The following is a 17,867-nucleotide window of genomic DNA, read 5'->3' on the forward strand; positions in this document are numbered from 1 at the left end:
TCCAACAGTCCTCTTCCCAGCAGCTTCCTTCAGCTTCCAGTGCTCCAGCCTTCTGCAATACTCATGTAACAGCTCCCCTTCTAACCCGTAATTATGAGAGTTATTGGATGGTTGGATGTCCAGCAGGGATGAATCCTGAGCGAGGAAGTTTCTACCACTCTTAACTACTCAGCATTTCAGTTCTTTATCATATTATCCTAAAATGTGCCATTTCTTATCAGCGCTAAGGACATCATCCTGAAGAACTTCTCCTGAAAGCAACGCTCAAGAGCGTGCCCATAAGAGGCAGCAAACAGGCAGCACATGGTGTTAGCCCTGCACAGAACACGTTCTGCCTCAGGTACCAGGCAGCAGTTTGACAAAGGGGGGTGTTTTTCAGCAGGACTATCAATTTAAGTTGCCCCTGCCATACTCCTTGCCATTTATCCTCCCTCCCCTCTGCCAGCCCTTCAGACGTGCCAACACCATGGCCTGCGAGGCTGGGCAATACGCTGAATTGCAGAACCAACCTAAATTTAAAATAGTCTGGCATCAAAGTAAGCCAGTATCTATTTAATCCAGATTAATGATCCCATCTAAATCACCAACTGCCCAGTAGTTGTGCCACCAGGACCAAGTGTGGGAGGAGCACTGGGTGGGAAGGAGGTGCTGGATGTTTAAATCAGTTAAATCAGATCTCCAAAATTGCCTAAGAATTCAACTTCCCATAGACCACAAAATGGTTTGGGTTGGAAGGGACCTTAAAGATCCTCCCATTCCACCCCTCTGCCATGGACAGGGACACCTTCCACAAGACCAGGTTGCTCCAAGCACCTTGGACACTTCCAGGGATCCAGGGGCAGCCACAGCTTCTCTGGGCACCCTGTGCCAGGGCCTGCCCACCCTCACAGGGAGGAATTTCTTCCCAGACTTCAGGATTTTCATGTTCTAACATTTTCATGTTTATGTCCTGCATAAGCAAAGAAGGGCAATGAACAGCAACATGTCCAGAGAAGGGCAACAGAGCTGGGGAAAGGGCTGGAGCAAAAGGGAGTTGGGGCTGGTGAGTCTGGAGAAAAGGAGGCTCAGAGGAGACCCTATTACTCTCTACCAGCACCTCGACAGGCGGTTGCAGCCATGGGGGAGTCCGGCTCTTCTCACAGGTAATAAGTGATGGGACAAAAAGAACGGCCTCAAGTTGCCTAGGGGAGGCCACTTTCTTCATGGAAAGGGTTCTCAAGCCATGGACCAGGCTGCCCAGGGAAGCGATGGAACCACCATCCCTGAAACTGTTCAAAAAACCATGTGTACGTGGCACTTGAGGACACAGCTCAGAGGTGAACACTGTGGTGGTGCCGGGGGAACGGTTGGACTTGATGATCTTAGAGGTCTTTTCCAACCTTAGCAATTCCATGATTCTAAGACAGCTGCTTCTTTCTGCTTTCCCCCGCCACAGAGGACAGGGCACCAGGCAGGGGACCAGCCTCACAGCAAGCCCAGCTCCTGCTCAAAGCTGCCTGGTGGTCTGCAGAACGTAAAAATATTTTGGAACAGCTGCACTGGATGATGGCAGAGAAGGAATATTGACTGGGACCGCTGCGGCTATTTCTTAAGTCTTTAAAAACGAAACATCATGGCAGCTATTTAGTATGGTTTTTGAAAATTCAAATATTGACAGAAGGAAGTTTTCCAAAGGATGCCAGCAGCTTTTGCAGCAACCCCGGTAGTCGAAACACTGCGGTGTCAGATGTGGGCAGCAGCACAGACCAAGCCCACAAGCTCCACACAGCACTTTGCCCTCTGCCAGGCGTGCACTGGAGCTGGGGGTGGCGAGGGCTGCCGGGTGGAAGGGAGATGCTAAAATGCCCCGAGGAACTACAATCACACGTGCCAAATCCTGCATTTTACTGGGAAAGGGAGAGAGTGACTTCACTCTTTACCTCCCCTTTCCCACTTCCCCTGCCCCAAAATGGACAGATGTGGCTTTGCAAGAAATTAATTACAGATGGAGGCAAAGAAAAAAAAAAAAAGGGAAACACCCCCCCCCCCCCCGCCCAACCACAAGGCTTTTTCCTCTGCAGACTTGAGGATGGATGGGGTGACCTGGGAAAACTGGCAGATGGAAAACCCATTACAGATGTGAGGTTTGGAGAATAAGGCTGAAGGACAATTTGAGAGTTGTAAATTTTAACTTTGGGGGTTTAAATGCATTGCTTAGCAACACAAAACAAATAGGAAACAAGAAGCCTCACGAGAGAGACGCTTAAATATTTTAAAATCCCTATTTGAGCTGAAGACTACATTACCAGAGATCTGAGGGGCTGCTATTCTCAACAGCTACAGTCAAGTCAAAAAGAAAATGAGGACTGTAATCTCAGTTCCACACCAAAATGTACATGATTTATTTTGGTCAAGGAAAATAGTTATTTGTTTGTTCCCGTTCCTGTTTTGCACACTGCAAGATCAGAATGCACAATGAATTTTTAAGCATTTTTCTCCCCAGGAAAGATTGCCATAACGTGTTCAAATATGGGCAGGGAAGCTGCTTTACTGGGCATGTATATATTGTATATGATCATTGCTACCATATGTCTGACCCCTGCTACATGCTCCAATGCCATTTTATGCTGCTGCATAAATCATCTCCTAAAATTCCTGACATCTCCAAGGATGGCAGGGGCCTCCATCTCCAGGGAGAGAAGGAGAAGGATGAGAAAGAACAGATCACCTGGAAACAAATGCTGAATGTTTTACACTATTTCTTCACCATGAAAAGGGTAAGAGGGAAGGAAAAACAACAACAAAAAGACACATTACCAGATTTGAAAGGTCAAATATTAGTTTTGGCCTTTTTTTTTATCTGCTGAAACAGTAGAAATACCAAGTGAAGCAAAGTATGAAGCTTCTGAACAAGCCTGTGGCCAAAGCCTCACCTTCTGCAGCAAAAGACAAAGGAAACTTGTTAAAGATTAAAAAAAAAATCCCAAGGAACCAAAACTCCTTTCAAAAATCCTCTTCTTCTCAGAGCCTGTAAAAGTAGTTCTTCAAATGCATACATACATTTTTATATACCAAAAAAGCAAACATCAGGTAGTTCTTTGCCTTATTCTGGGGCACCAGCCCATGGTGTTACCTCTGGGGTGCGCTGAGCTGGATGGAGCATGCACTGATCCTCTCCTGAACTGCTGAGCATGACATCACCCTGCTGCTTTCTTGAAGGAGGGCCATGTTAGTGGAGTTCAGAAATAACCCAGACATTCCCAATTGGTTTTGCTGCTTGAGCAAAAAGGGATATGGCAGGCCCACAGTTTTGGAGGTTTTTTCCTTTTCTTATCTGAAAAAAGCCAAGCACAGAAGCCCAACCATAAATAACCTGAAATAACTAATGCTTGCAAGAGTTAAAACCAGTAGGAAAGCTCCTCAGCAGCTTAGAACTCCAGGCCAATAAAACCAGCTGTTCATATAAATACTTAACCTTCAAAATCAATGAAAAAAATAGAAGCTTAAGGGACACATCTTGCTTAATCTAATGGCCAGAAATATGGAGAGCAAAGAGAAAAGGCATTCTGACATAGAATCACAGAGTGGTTTGGATTGGAAGGGACCTTAAAGATCTAATCTAAGCCATCCCAATCCTAGTGGACACCTCCCACTATCCCAGGTTCCTCCAAGCCCCATCCAACCTGGCCTTGAACACTTCCAGGGATGGGGCAGCCACAGCTTCTATGGGCAACCTGTGCAAGGGCTTCCCCACCCTCACAGGGAAGAATTTATTCCTAATATCCAGTTTACTCTCTGACAGTTTGAGTCCGTTCCCCATTGTCCTGTCACTCCACACCCTTGTAAACAGTCTCTCCCCATCTTTCCTGTAAGTTCCCTTCAGGTACTGAAAATCCACAATTAGGTCACCCCAAAGCCTTCTCTTTTCCAGGCTGAACGTTCCCATCTCTCCCAGCCTTTCCTCCCAGCAGAGCTGCTCCAACCCTCTGCTCATCCTGGTGCCTCCTCTGGACTCGCTCCAGCAGGTCCATGTCCTCCCTGAGCTGGGACCCCGGAGCTGGAGGCAGCTCTGCAGGTGGGGAAGTATTTCTGTACAGACCCTCAGCAGTTCAGAGGCAGCACTACATCAGCTGCAATGACCAGATGTAAATACCACGGAGAAGACTCAAAGATCCAACTCCAGCTGTGGTTCATCTCCTGGCAGCCAGAGGTGTTCAACGTGCAACTAAATCCTGTTTTGTGGCTGTGCCACGATGATGGTGTAAATCAGCAGTGTCTGCTGCCTGTGCACCTGCCTGAAAGCCAACACTGAGCCATGCCTGGAACAGCTTGGTCTTGGGCCAAAAGAGGCATGGATGAAAATCTCCTCCAGGGAGGATTTCAGATGGATACTTTTAGCTTGGCCAGGGACAGGAGCAGAGACCACAAGCAGGCTGATGGTAGAAACATAGTGTGTGTGGTGGGTAAGTGTTCCCTTTTCTCGTGTTCCCTTTTCCCATCTCCCTATTCAAACCCAGGACTATCAAGACTTCTTCCCTCCACTGTCCTTGCAAGGCTTTTTTTTTTCCTTTGCTTTGCAGATCGAAAAAGTGAAGGGGCACCTTTCCAGTCCCTGAATTATATACTAGTTTATTAAATCACCCACAGACCTCATTTACCAGACTCAATTTGAGAAAATACCTATTGCAAAAATCACTTGGTAGACTGCACCAGCAGATGACCTTAAACAAGGCCCCAGCAGCTCCCAGGAGGTTTTTCTATGATCAGTTAAAACTATTTGTCAAGATGGTAAATACGTGCCAGGTATGGATGGTCTCACCTAAGCACAGGCTCCCCACTGCTGCTGGTACCACCCCTCACCTGGGGTAACACTGGCTGAAAAGTTTTCCAAGATTCTCTTGGATTGCTAAGGGCCTAGTTTTCCAGATTAAAAAGGCAAGGAAGCCTGGCATCTTACACTGTAAAAAAAGCCCTTATTATTTCCTTTATTCTGCTCTCTGCAAAATGCTCATGGGTCTTCGATGCACAATACAGGAAGCAAAATAAAACACAAATTCACTATTTCCCCTTTGCCAGCTGCTTTTCCTTGCAATGAAACTTCTTTCCCCATCATGTTTCCATCACGGGTGTGCTGTGAGACTGGCCTGCTGCAGCACCGCTGCCCAGCCTGGCTTGCATTTTTCTGGAAGAGAGTGGCATAGAGAAGGCATAGTGAAAAGTGAGCCTCGCTTTGCTGGATTCCTTCCTGGATAAAGGCAGGAGTTCCTACCAAACCCCACGTTTGTGGCCAGAAGGTTCCCCCAGCCAAGGATGTGACACCAGGTCACTTGACACAGGGAGCTGAACAAAGGGAAAAAGCCCTCAGTTTACTCGTGCTCTTGGCTGAAAACAGGCTGCTAAAAACTGCACTCGAATTAAAGGGCATTACAGTGTGGAGACTGAAATCTCATCAGATATTCCAGTGGAAAACAGAAGGAGCTGCTTCTCCAAGTGCGAGACAGCGCTGCTGCTCCTGGAGCGTGGGAGGGAGCGAGCAGCCAAGGGGCTGGGCAGGCCTGCTGGCTGAACAAGACTCACTTTGCTGGATGCTGCTGAAACTTGCCACTGTTGGTGAAACCCTGGCTTTGACATGAGCTTCAGGCAGAGGAGATAGATGTGGGGCAGGAGAGATGACGGGGAAAAAGAGCACGGAGAGAGATAGGAGGGGAAAGGGGCTGCTCTGTTCCCAAACCGCTGCCTGCCCCATCCCTCGTGAAAAGGCCCCTTCAGCCAGACCTATCTGTCAGCCTCTGACCTGCCTTTCAACATCATGATGCTCTTTGATTTTATTCATTCCTGCTGGAGGCTTTGCTTAAATATAAACAGCAGAGCATTTCAGCCGGAATTAAAAAAATACAAATAAAAGAAATGAGAAATTCCCCAAGCCTCCAGGCACATTTTAAAACACATGAAAAAGGATAGGACAGTACCAGCTTCATACATACCACAGCTGCAGTGATTCGCAGCAAAAGTCAGGAAGGTTGAATGTGCTAGTGTTTTGTTTTAAAATACGGGCTTCACATTCAGAGAAATCTCTTCAACACCGAAACCTGAAGGAGAGAGTGAGAAACTCAGTGATTCCCACCTTTTCCACCTTGATATTTCTGCTTCTCCATGTGCCGGGCAGGCTGGACTCCGGGAGAGCAGAAGCTTTTGTGAGGTCCCCAGGACTCCGGGAAACACAGGCAGCTTTACACTAGGATTTACAACCAGTAGGTAAAGAACAACTCCAAAGGTGTTTTATTACTTGTGATGAGGGACTATCAAAGAAGCCACAGGCTACTTTGCCAACTGTTTGGTGTTACTCCTTTAGTTCTTATTGGCAACCCTCTAGGCTATTGCTCTATTTTTCTTTCCTCCTCCCACTCGCTTACCTTTCATCTTCCAGTCTCCAATACGAACTCAGTTTCATGTTGGAAATTAATCCGCACAAATGCGTAAGAAATTCAGCTGCTAAAAAAGAAAAATAGGAAAGAAAAAAGGCAGCAGGTCGCGTTCCTGACACACACAGAGGCCAGGATGCTACTCCAGCACTTTATCACAACACTGGTTGGGCAAACAGAAGATGAGTTCTGGAGTTCTTTTAAATGAGCCACCAGTAAAGGCAGAAAGCTTTTTTGCACCGATTTTGACGTTCCTATTTTCTGGTTTGAAACATGGCCAAAGGATGAACATGGATGATTCTCCTTTGGTAAGCACAGGGCTTTAATGCCACGTCCCACCTTGTGATTAACACTAATATCTTGGTTTCTTGATTCTTCTGACACGAAGACCAAACAGAGTTGGAAATGATGTATATTTACCATATCCTCCCACTTTTAGCATTTTTCAAACACTGCCCAAAATAGAAGTTCAGACTTGCACTGTGATTGGCACGCGTACAGTCACTGTGGGAGACAAAAGATTAAGAAATGTAAGTGAATATTGACTGGCACTTGTTTGCCCTGTGTGAAAATAGAGAGGCCCAGGCCAGGGCAGTTACGTGTTACAGCATCAGTAGAGATGGACTGGCTGCCTGTGTAACTTAAACAAAAATGGGGAGAGAGAGGTGGTCTGTGCTGTTCATCTGTGCTGGAGGATTTAGAGGCAAATAAAGCTCTATTAATCTTTTCTGGCTTGTATACACAGATGTTTTACTTTTTGTAACACTATTTCAAGTTAAATCCAGATGGTGTAAATCAAGCTGTAATGCTCATTAAATGCATTTTCAATAAAAGCATTTATTCCATCCCTTCAGCATTCCAGCAGGGCAGAGCACTCACCCTGAGCAGGGATTGCACATGGCATGCTTGACCCTGGCAAGGAAACACAGTCCCAGCAGTGGCTCTCTGCAAATGGCCCATCCAGCCAAGACTGAGGCTCCCAGACCAGTGTCTCTCTGCCATGGGAGGCACTGGTGCGTGTCAAATGCACCCAGTTCCTAAGATGACAACAGCTACAAGTACTGCACCATAAAGATACATCTTTTTAGAACCAAATACATTTCTTTTTCCTCTCAACAGAGAGTTACAGGGCATTTTGGGAACCAAAATGGAATTTTTAAAGTACTAACCATTTTTCTTCTTTTTTCCTTCTTTTTGTAAATGGTACCTTCACCAAGAATTCTTCATGTTTATAAAACTGCCTGTACATCTTTTCCATGGATTACACTGTTTACAGTGACCATTAAATTCTACACAGACCCCTATGTAAATGACCGGTTAAGCCCAAGCAAACATCCACCTTGTTTTTCCAATCCCACCATCACTTTTGCATTTACTCCTGTTTATCTGCTGTCTTGCAATGCCTTTTCTTGGCCTTACAACCACATTAATTCGCTCCTGCAACCCTTTCTATAAGCAAATTGTTTAAAAGAAATACCTATGTTTTTATGTAATAAAATGCGAAAAAGCAAAACCCCAAAGATGCAGTCCAGTGTAAATCATGATGGAACACTGATAATAAACGAACCTTATTCATGCCAGATAAAGCAACAAATCCTAATTTAACACACCAAATAATTCATCCTTAGCCAGAAAGACACTCAGACATTCAAACAGCCGTCTTTGTACATACGGAGAAGCTGCCAAGTCTCCGTACTTGAATGATCTCATAGACTCTGGAAAAAAAAAAAAGAAAAACAAAACATTTTACCATACTAGCTGAATACACAGGGGCAGAAAAGGACCAAAATGAAAGCATTTTAGTGGTCTGGGTCCTAGTACAGATCTGTAGACAAGTGTGGGGAAAAATTACGACCACAAAGTCACAGAGAAAAAACAGACCTAAGCAAAACTTTCTTTAGGTTTTTTGGTCTGTAATGGTGCTATTGATGAAGCAATGAGGAATAACCACCTCTAAATATCTACTGCTGTCGTTCTCTCCCCAGCTCACATCAAGCTTAACTCATACTCCTTTCTGAAACAAGGAAAAGAGGGACTATTTACAAGAGCATGGAGTGACAGGACCAAGGGAGAATGGCTTCACACTGCCAGAGGGCAGGTTTAGATTAGGTATCAGGAAGAAATCCTTCCCTGTGAGGGTGGGGAGGCCCTGGCACAGGGTGCCCAGAGAAGCTGTGGCTGCCCCATCCCTGGAAATGTTGGATGGGGCTTAGAGCAACCTGGGATAGTGGAAGGCATCCCTGCCGATGGCAGGGGGTGGAAGGAGATGAGTTCTAAGGTCCCTTCCAACCCAAACCATTCTGGAATTCTGTGCAAATCCCAAAAAGGTCTGCAGCAAATGATGACCACTGTTGGAGAACTTAACGTGTAAAGGCAGTAAAGTTTTCCTCTGAATCATCAGGAAAAGGTGATCAGTTTTCACCTTCAATGCCTTTTCCTTTCGGTGTGAGCATTGCTGAGTTAGAAGGGTCAGGAGAGCACGGATACAAGTAAACAAGAGGACATTGATCCATGTGCTGCTACCTGGGAGAAATATCTGTGTGCAGCCCAGCTGGCTTGGGCTGAGGACTGAGCACAGATCGTTACTGAGCTCAGCTTGGTGCCCAGCTGTGTACACTGGACCTGATCCTCCACTTGGGTAAATTTCCAGCTCAATTAGGCTGTGGACGATGACAATTTTACCAGCTGGAGACTGGCTGCATTCGGGGTTCCCAGAAACACTGTGGTGCCTTTTATCAGGCAGCTGCACACGTGAAACCAGCTCTGAGAGATCACACGAGGTACACCTTACCCTGCTCAGATGAGACACAGGCAAGCAGAAACCCCAGGTTTAAACAGCAACTGATGGCTCTCGGTTTCGACTTTGTCAGTTGTTAGGTCAGAATGGGCTGGAATTCCAAATGTGCCACATACTCAAACTCCCTGTTGACAAGAGAGACTCAAGCAGTCCATTACAGCACTGAAAATGCGAATTTTCATGAAGCCTCTCGTGCTGTTATCTACCTGTAACTCAGTATTTCCCTACACTGCTGTTCATAAACACGGAGAGCGACCTCCGATGGGAGAACCAACCGTGCCTCAGCACCTCTCATCCCGCCTCAGCCCTTCCAGGCTGCTCCCAGCAGCGAGGCCTCCAGCATTCCCCAGCACTGGCCCAGAGGAGCGGGATGGCCCGGGCCCTGCCGTGTTTGTGTGCCTGAGGCGCAGGGCACAGGCCCAGCTCTGTGTCCGTGTGGGAACGGGCAGCACGGCCGAGCCCAGGCGGCCAGCGCGGCCTGCGCCGCCCCACCGCACACCTGCAGGGACTCCACACTCAGCCCTGCAGTCTCTCTCCCCAGTCCTCTCTGCATAAATCAAGCAGCAGGGAGGCTCAGAAACATGACGAATACGTTGGCTAGAATATCTCCTGCTGTAAAGACACAGGAGGAAGGGGGATACTAAACTAACCTTGCCTTGGATGGAAAAGCAGCTGGAATTTAATGTTCTTGGAAGCCAGCCCTGGCTGTTCAGACATGGATCTGCCAGGGAAGTCCCCAGCGGAGGCATCACTCATTCTCCAAAACTAAAACGTCAAGAGAAGGCCCTGGAAATCATTAAGCACTCTGTTCAACATTTCTTGAACAATCTCAGGCAGGAGAGAGGGGGAAGAAAAAGGTCTCCCAACCACTAACAAAACAGATATATTCTCATATTCTCAGTGTTAATATAAAACAGAGGGGGGGATCACCAGCAATCTGAAGTGGAATTTTGCTTAATTGTGTCAATCTGAAATGATACAACATCAAACCAGCCTCAAAAAAACAACAAGAAGGAAAAGAGCAGGAAGAAAACTCGGAGAAGATAACAGAACAGAAGCGTGTTCAGCCTGGGCTTTCAGGGTCTTCACTACCACAGCCCACCCTGGGCAACTGCCCTGCCCCAGCTACACCCCCCACACGTGGCAGACTGTGCTTGGCCACCAGGAACTCCCAGTGGGAGAGAAATGGTGCTCAAACAGAAGGCAGAAAGAAAACCTTCCCCGGAGAAGAGCTAGCAGATCCCACAGAAGCTGTGCCTCGCTGGCACGAGCCCCACTTGGAACTACGTCACTGCTTTTTCCTAGGGTTCAAATTAAAAAGAAAGGAGGTAATTTTGCCATCTGCCACAGAAGCACAGCTCTAGAAAATGCATGTGTGAGTTTTAATCCTACACCAATTTAGACACACACCCCAAGTGGCTTCTATGAAAATACAGTTCTGGAGTTCGTTCTTTCCAGCCCTTCCAGAGTGAGGGAAGATTTTCTCACAGATGTCCTTCTTCTCCAAACACTCTGCTAGCGAGGTGCCTTCTAAATCACTGACACAGAGTCAGGGTGGAAATGCACTCCACGGGCACCACCACCTTCCACTAGAAGCACAAATGATTAAGTCATGCCCATTGAAATAACTAAAAACCCACTGGCCATTTGTGGAAGAAGAGAAGCAAACTTGGTAAGCAGCAGGTTAAACTGGATAGGGTTTTTTGTTTGATGTTGTCCTAAGAAAATAAGGTTCTGTATTTTATGACTTGGGTAAACCGGTTGCTTATTGTTGGCTGATCCAGTAGGTGCCAGAAACAATTTCTCTTTTTTTTTTCTGTGTGATCCAGACAGCATTTGGCAATCTCTTTTGGATGAAAGGTGTATCAAGGAAAAAAAAAAAATCATTATGTAGTCAAGTGTCAGACTCTCAGCAGTCTGAGAGCGCTAACTGAGATCAACTAAGTGCTCCACATTAGCTAAACTTGATTTTTTTTCCCCAGTTAGAATCAGTAACATTTCTTACAATGCTGGAAAACACAGGTAACAATGGTGCTCCTGAGGACTGCTGCAGGCTGATGAAGCAGTTAATTCTCGTGGCAACAGCAAAATAGACTTTATTCTGTTCCCTGGATGTCTGAACAGGTTCTGCCTAAAAAGCTGCTATGGAGCAGATGGAAAGGACAGGTTTTGAAGCAGGCTGGAAGACAACAACCAGAAGGATGCCCAAAAGCAGCCCTGAGGGAATCCTGGCACAGCCAGGTGGCTTCCTTGAGGGCTGGGGAAGGAAAGAGAGAAGCACAAGTCTGAGGTACTAGTGAGGATTTCCCAAATTTGTTTATGCACATGTATTATTGGACACATTTCAGCAGGAAAGATGGATATTGCTTTAAAAAAACAACAAAATGAGAAACAGCCTTTGTGCATTGGGATGAGACACCTCTTCCTAGCCCAGGCTTCCAAGCAGAAACAAGCCACATTTATTCCCATATCTAGCAGAATACACTGGATTTAAGTTGACAGAAATAGAGAAGTTTTATCCTCCCACAAGTTGACTGGTATAGCAATTTTCATCTAAAGCAGCAGCACATCAGCAGGACAAACATATTCACAGGGATTTCCAGTCAAAAGTCATTCTAATACAAGCATATTTTAGTGGCAGAAGGAAAAAAAGCTCACTAGTCACACCAGCAAAATACGATTTCCATTTAAAATGAAGAGCGTGGCAGCTTCAGCTTAATGGAAATTAAAGTGTGTTGGCACTGTCAACTAACTGTAAACCACTTGAAAGCTTTGTTTAATTTTTAATTTAAAAAATAATACAGGGACAGGACATACTGTCAATACTTTTACAGATCCAATCCCATTTTCCATGTGTGCTAATGGAACCCTTACAGTTCTCGATTCACATGACTTCAATTTGGGTTACCACAAGAACTGTGTTATGACTTCAAATCTTCAGCCTGATCTTTTAGGGAAAACTAAAAGAACATTTTTCTGTAGCTTGTAACTAATTATATGAAGTTAATAGTACAAAATATCTGTTTTCCATTGTCCTGATTAATCTTTAATACCAACAAAGGAACCAGAGTCCAGCTCTGGAGAAACTCTATCAGTTAAACTTGTATTTTCAGAGTAGATGAGACCCCCATGATTTAAATCAGGACAAACAAAGGCTCAGAGGTATTTGAAACCTCAGGTTCTTTGATGTTCAGACATCGCAACGTGAATTCTCATCCTGCAAACTCAGATTCTGAAACTCTGGGCTACTCTCAGTACGCAGCAGGTTTCAGAGTTGCACCATTTTGGCCCTGCAGTACAACTGGAGTCAGTATTTTGTACTGCTGAAAAACTCACACTAATACACTATTTTTAAAAGTACCTTTAGAAGATTGATTTTGCTTCAATATTTAAGAGTGTGAGGCTGATCAGAAGAGCCCACGGCCCAGCTGAGCCTTCTCACATTGCCAGGCTGCAGACACTTAACTAGCAGTGGCATTTCTTTCATGGCCTGACTGAGCCCCACAAAAACCCCCACGCTTATGGGTTTGCTCCCCACTGTTCCTTTGAGGAGCTGTAACAGAAACTGGCCCTCCTTGATGGTGTGAGACCTTTCATCTACAGCCACATTGTACACATTTACTCATGTGACAGTATTCTCTTATTTTAGATGTTTCTTTTCCATTTCTTGCGTTCCAGGATATGCGTAAAGAGCAGCTTCAAGTTTCACAATGTGGGAATAATACATTTTTGAAATACTAAAGTGAATTGGGAAGTAGATTTAAAACAGTAACATAACCTTAAAATATGAAGTGTGGTGTGTCTAAATTGCTCTTTTTAAAGAACCATGAGAAATTAAAATTCATCTAGTTACCAACATTCAAAACAGCATTGACTTAATCCAATTTGTTATTTCCTTGCCAGCAGCATATTTTTACTTTACTCAAACTGCCTATTATGTTTTCATTGCATATCCTTGACACTGAAGGAACAAATGCTGGGTTGATATTATCAGAGCATTCAATGTCATTGTCTAACTAGAAGTGACAGTCAGAACAATGTATTAAAGAACCCTTGCTTAACTGAAGGACTGGATGAGCTCAAGGTGAACCAGTCTGATGCACCCCAAAAGCCTCCTTTGGAAGTTCTTCCTACACGCCCGGCAGGAGGGAAAAAACCCCACTGCATCTGCTCATTTACCTTCAGCACTGAAAAAGCAGCACTTCAGGGATCAAATGGCAACACAAAGCACTGAGTTTGAGAAAATAATAAATGTGTAAGCCTTGCAGGATTTGTGACCTCCTTTTACTCTTGGAAAGCACCAGAATATGGGGCTGAATTAAGAGAGTTGCATACTTTCCCTTTTATACTTGGACCTAATAAATAATTTTTCCCTGTTTTATTTGAATAAACTATTTTACTCATATCTTCCCTGGCCACTTTTATGCAGACAGGATGGCAAGAGGGACACAGGGCTAGTCCCCTTCAGAGACTGGCAGAAGACTGAGGAGGAGCAGTGGGCTCAGTCACCCAAATATATTGTTAACCTTCACAGACCACTTCTTGGGAGCTGTCTTGGGGTGACTTCATGATGCGTATCCCATATCGCTGCCCTCTGCCCAGAAATTAATTTTTGCGCCTTTCTATGCCTTTAAACTGAGCCTGAGAGGGGGGAGGAAAAAACTGAGCAAATTACCGATGAGCTACCAGAAACCCTTCAGCTCAGTGAGCTTCGTCTAGAGACTTGTTTTCATTTTTGATACTATAAGCTTCTTTGAGTGCAAGAGATGGTTCTGTCTGCACGGAGCCCCACGAAATCCCTGAGGTTCCACGTCCACAGACACCCACCTACAGCCCTGGCACTACCAGGATTTAAATGATTTACCTTGCTCCGAATTTTTCTTGGGCTGACTGTCTGAGACACGCAGCAAGGTCACCGATGGGCTCTACCTCCACACATCATCAGTGTCAAAAAGGGATTTAAATCAGGAGAACTGATGGATTTTGGCCAGAAACACCAGAGCAGATGTACTCTGACAAGTTCTTCCTTGATTATTTTACGCATTGATGACCCACTGGAAAGTGCACTGGATATAATTCTCCAGCCTGGCATTATTGGTGCTGGACACTGAACACAACATTTACTCCTTCTGTGCTGTGCCTCAGTTTCTCCATCCGCAGCACAAGGACAGGATGAGACCAGCTCCCTCTCTGGAAGGCACTCAGACTGATGGCTGGTGTTCTGAACTGGGCACTAAGGCATCACCACACTCCTGAGGAACAGCCTCCCCTGGAATCTTATAGCCAACAAGGTTCTGGATTTGACAGCTCTCACTTGGACAAATGTGACTGGAAGAAGAGCAGCACAACAGAGAGGATTTAAGCAAGATGTTGTTTAGTTAATATTAATTAGATACCAGAGTAGCAAGCATGACAGATGTATGTATAATGGCTGGGAGGGAGATAACCAAAATGGCCATCTATCCTGAAACAGCTTCCTCATCCCAGCTGAGGTCTCTGGAGGAACCTCACAAGTGTCCTTCCAGTATCTGCAGGGAGCCCACAAGACAGATGGAGAGAGACTATTTACAAGGGTGTGGAGTGACAGGACAAGGGAGAATGGCTTCAAACTGATAGAGAGCACGGTTAGATGGGATATTGGGAAGAAATTCTTCCCTGTGAGGGTGGGGAGGCCCTGGCACAGGGTGCCCAGAGAAGCTGTGGCTGCTCTGTCCCTGGAAGGATCCAAGGCCAGGCTGGACAGGGCTTGGAGCAGCCTGGGATAGTGGGAGATGTCCCTGCCCACGGCAGGGGGTGGAATGAGATTTAAGGTCCCTTCCAATCCAAACCATTCTGTGATTCTATGAAATTAAATGCAAAGTTGTGCGCAAAGAACCCTATGTGTTGACATTACCTGAACTGTTTTAACTCCTAAAAGTAGTAATATACAGATGTCTCTGACAAGACACGAACCAAGATCTAACATGAAGTCTGGGGTACATTTCACATTGGCTCTGTGCCAGCATGCTCATACCACATTCGTTCTGCTCTTTATCATCTTACAGCTTCTTTTCAAAGAAATGAAAAGATTAGCAAAAACATTTTCACTATTAAGCCATTACCATATTGAATGAAATTGAGAAAATGGCACTGTAAAGCTTTCAACACATAGAAGTCGTCAGGAATCAGAAATTACTTACCTGGCTAGAAGTTCACTCACTGTATGTTTACTCTTTCCTCTGAAGCCTCTGGTACAGGTGTCAGAGACAGGGAATTACAACAAAAGCAGCACTGGTGCAACTTCATAGAATTTAATACTGATGGGGACCTGATGACTGAGGTGAGAGTGACTCAGGTTTAGTAACTCCAATACACAGTATTTTGGGTATGTAATTCTAATTGGAATTTCATAAAATGCTTGCCAACACCAAATATCCCCAAATAAGGAAATTATAACAGATCACAATTATCTCATTTTGACTGTCTTGCTTTGAGTAAGTCTTAGATTCATGTTTATACTCATTAAAGAGAATCCTGCTGTTCCAGCAGCAAGAACTCAGGGTTTGCATTTGCTTTTACCAGTTCTACCATGACACATTACTGAGCTACTCACACCACCATCAATTTGTCTCTGAGTCACGGCTTTGGGACTGCTCCTGTCCGAGGGAATGGCTCCCTCTTCTCACGAGCTGTTTCAGTATTCCAGTCACAATCTGGAACAGATCTGCAGAGTCAGGCAGTGAGAAACACAGGCCACAGTTTACCCTTGGCTGTCTCATGCATCTCCAACAAGCAATGCTCAAGTTAAATGTTTTGCTGCTGTATTATTTGACCTTAGAACGTTTCAGCTCCTTATCCCTTTTCCACAATGAAAGCAAAACATTTTCTTGCCTGAAAAGAAGATGAAAGATAGATTAGCACTCTGCTGCTGCCTCTATTCTTGTACAAGGTCTCCCTTTAGCTTAATAAGTGCCTTGGGCCCACTTTGTGTTTTGTTACACATAAACCCCACACTTTTTTAACCTAAAAAAAAATATGCTTTTATTTTGCCCTTTGCAGATCTCCTTTGAGCAGGCCCTTTTCAATGTTTCAGAATTAAAACAGTATCATCTTACACACCGGAATTATTCATCAGGTGCTTGACATGCTTTATCACGCTATACACACTGCAGAAAAAACACTTCTTTTACAGAGCATGATAAAGACATTCAGTAAAGGCAAGTTTTGCACAGCAGCAACTACCAGTCTCTTGTACCAGCTCAGGGAGACAAGCAGAAGGTTTTCTTTTGGATCTGCATTTTGTCCCTAAGTACTGAATTGAACTAAAAATGGGGAACCGAAGGAGGCAAAGGTAAGTATTACCAACGTAAGGATGTATGTCTCAGTAGTAATGCTCAATTAAAGCAAAAAACGAATAAAACTAATTACAACATTACACGTTAGAAGCATGGATTCAATCTTCTGTATTCAATTTATTTGTTGTTATAAAAACCATAACCCTGCTCTGTTCTGTCACAGCATGTAGGTTATGCCAAAACAGTATCATCTGTTTACGTCTGGCTGTTGTCTGCTCACATTTTTGTTACCTAACAGTCTCACTTACAAAAACTAACATAAAAAAAGGGGGAAAGATCATCTCCTTTCGCCTGGGTTATTTCATACATCCGTGGTCTGGTTTCTCTGTTTTTCCCACAGATGTGAATCCCTCCCCCTGCACTATGGTTTCTTCCTATGCAAAGGGAAAAAAATAAAACCAAACTAAAGGTGAGGTTACAAAACCAAGGCAATTTCAATTCTTTCAAATCTTACAATTTCCAGAGGAACACTGAGTTGATGGACTCAGCATATACATCTGGAGAAAGATAGCACAAGTATATCCAGAATGAAAATCGTTCCAGCTGGGAAGCAAGGAAGGATCAGGCGCCTTTTGCCCAGCTCTCTTCTCACTCTGTGGATTTGGAGGCCATCTCCTGTGAACAGCAGCCTGAGAGACAAGAACATGAGGAAAGGGGCAAAAGGAGTCCTTGACATGTTCCTTGACTTGGAGAAAAGATAAAATTAAAAAAATTTGTCAAAGAACTCTCACTCCAGCCACTTCTCTCAGGCCCTGCAGAGATGCTACAGCCTTTCAGTATCTAAAGGCAAGGAAGAAGCTGACTGACAGAAGTCGAAGATAAACAATGAAGCTAACAGAGCCAGACTTGGAATCTGTGCTGTGGACAGAGATGAGTGCAAACACGGGAGAGAAAGGCTTTTCCAAGAAGGGTCTGAACCAAGAATCCCTTTGCTCTCTCTGTGCCCCCCACTTTGCAGAGTGTGGAGTCAACTTTCGAGTTAATAAAGCAGCTTATCTGAAAACGTTTGCCACAAAAAGAGCTTTCAAACGGAACAAAAAGAAAAAATCACCAGCTCATTAATTCTGTGTTTCTTTTCACACTATCGAGCACAAAGCGTTTCTCAAACTCAGTAATCTGGAAATAAGAAAAAGGAGGGGTTACAAAAATCTACTTTATTCCTTCTTTGTAAATACATTTGAAATGAATAGTTCCATTAAGGAGAAAAGGTGAAGGAGCCCAAGGCTCACACTCTGACAAGCATTTCACAACCTGACCCCACAGCATTTCCCCCAGGCTGTATGAGCAGTAAGGCTTCACAGCGTTACAAAGGCACAGAGTAGGGAAGCAACACCA

General features: G+C 44.7%; 1 long non-coding RNA gene across 1 annotated transcript; it reads right to left on the reverse strand.

Moving 5' to 3' along the window:
• Nucleotides 1–2,255: 2,255 nt before the first annotated feature.
• Nucleotides 2,256–14,802, reverse strand: LOC116448358. Its single transcript, XR_004241906.1, has 6 exons — nt 9,193–14,802; nt 8,012–8,116; nt 6,822–6,905; nt 6,393–6,471; nt 5,964–6,068; nt 2,256–3,313 (listed from the first exon to the last, which is right to left on the reverse strand). It is a non-coding gene; the product is annotated as an uncharacterized LOC116448358 (long non-coding RNA).
• Nucleotides 14,803–17,867: the final 3,065 nt, after the last annotated feature.

This window comes from Corvus moneduloides, chromosome 9 (genome assembly GCF_009650955.1).
Source record: "Corvus moneduloides isolate bCorMon1 chromosome 9, bCorMon1.pri, whole genome shotgun sequence".
In the NCBI taxonomy this organism is placed as follows: domain Eukaryota; kingdom Metazoa; phylum Chordata; class Aves; order Passeriformes; family Corvidae; genus Corvus; species Corvus moneduloides.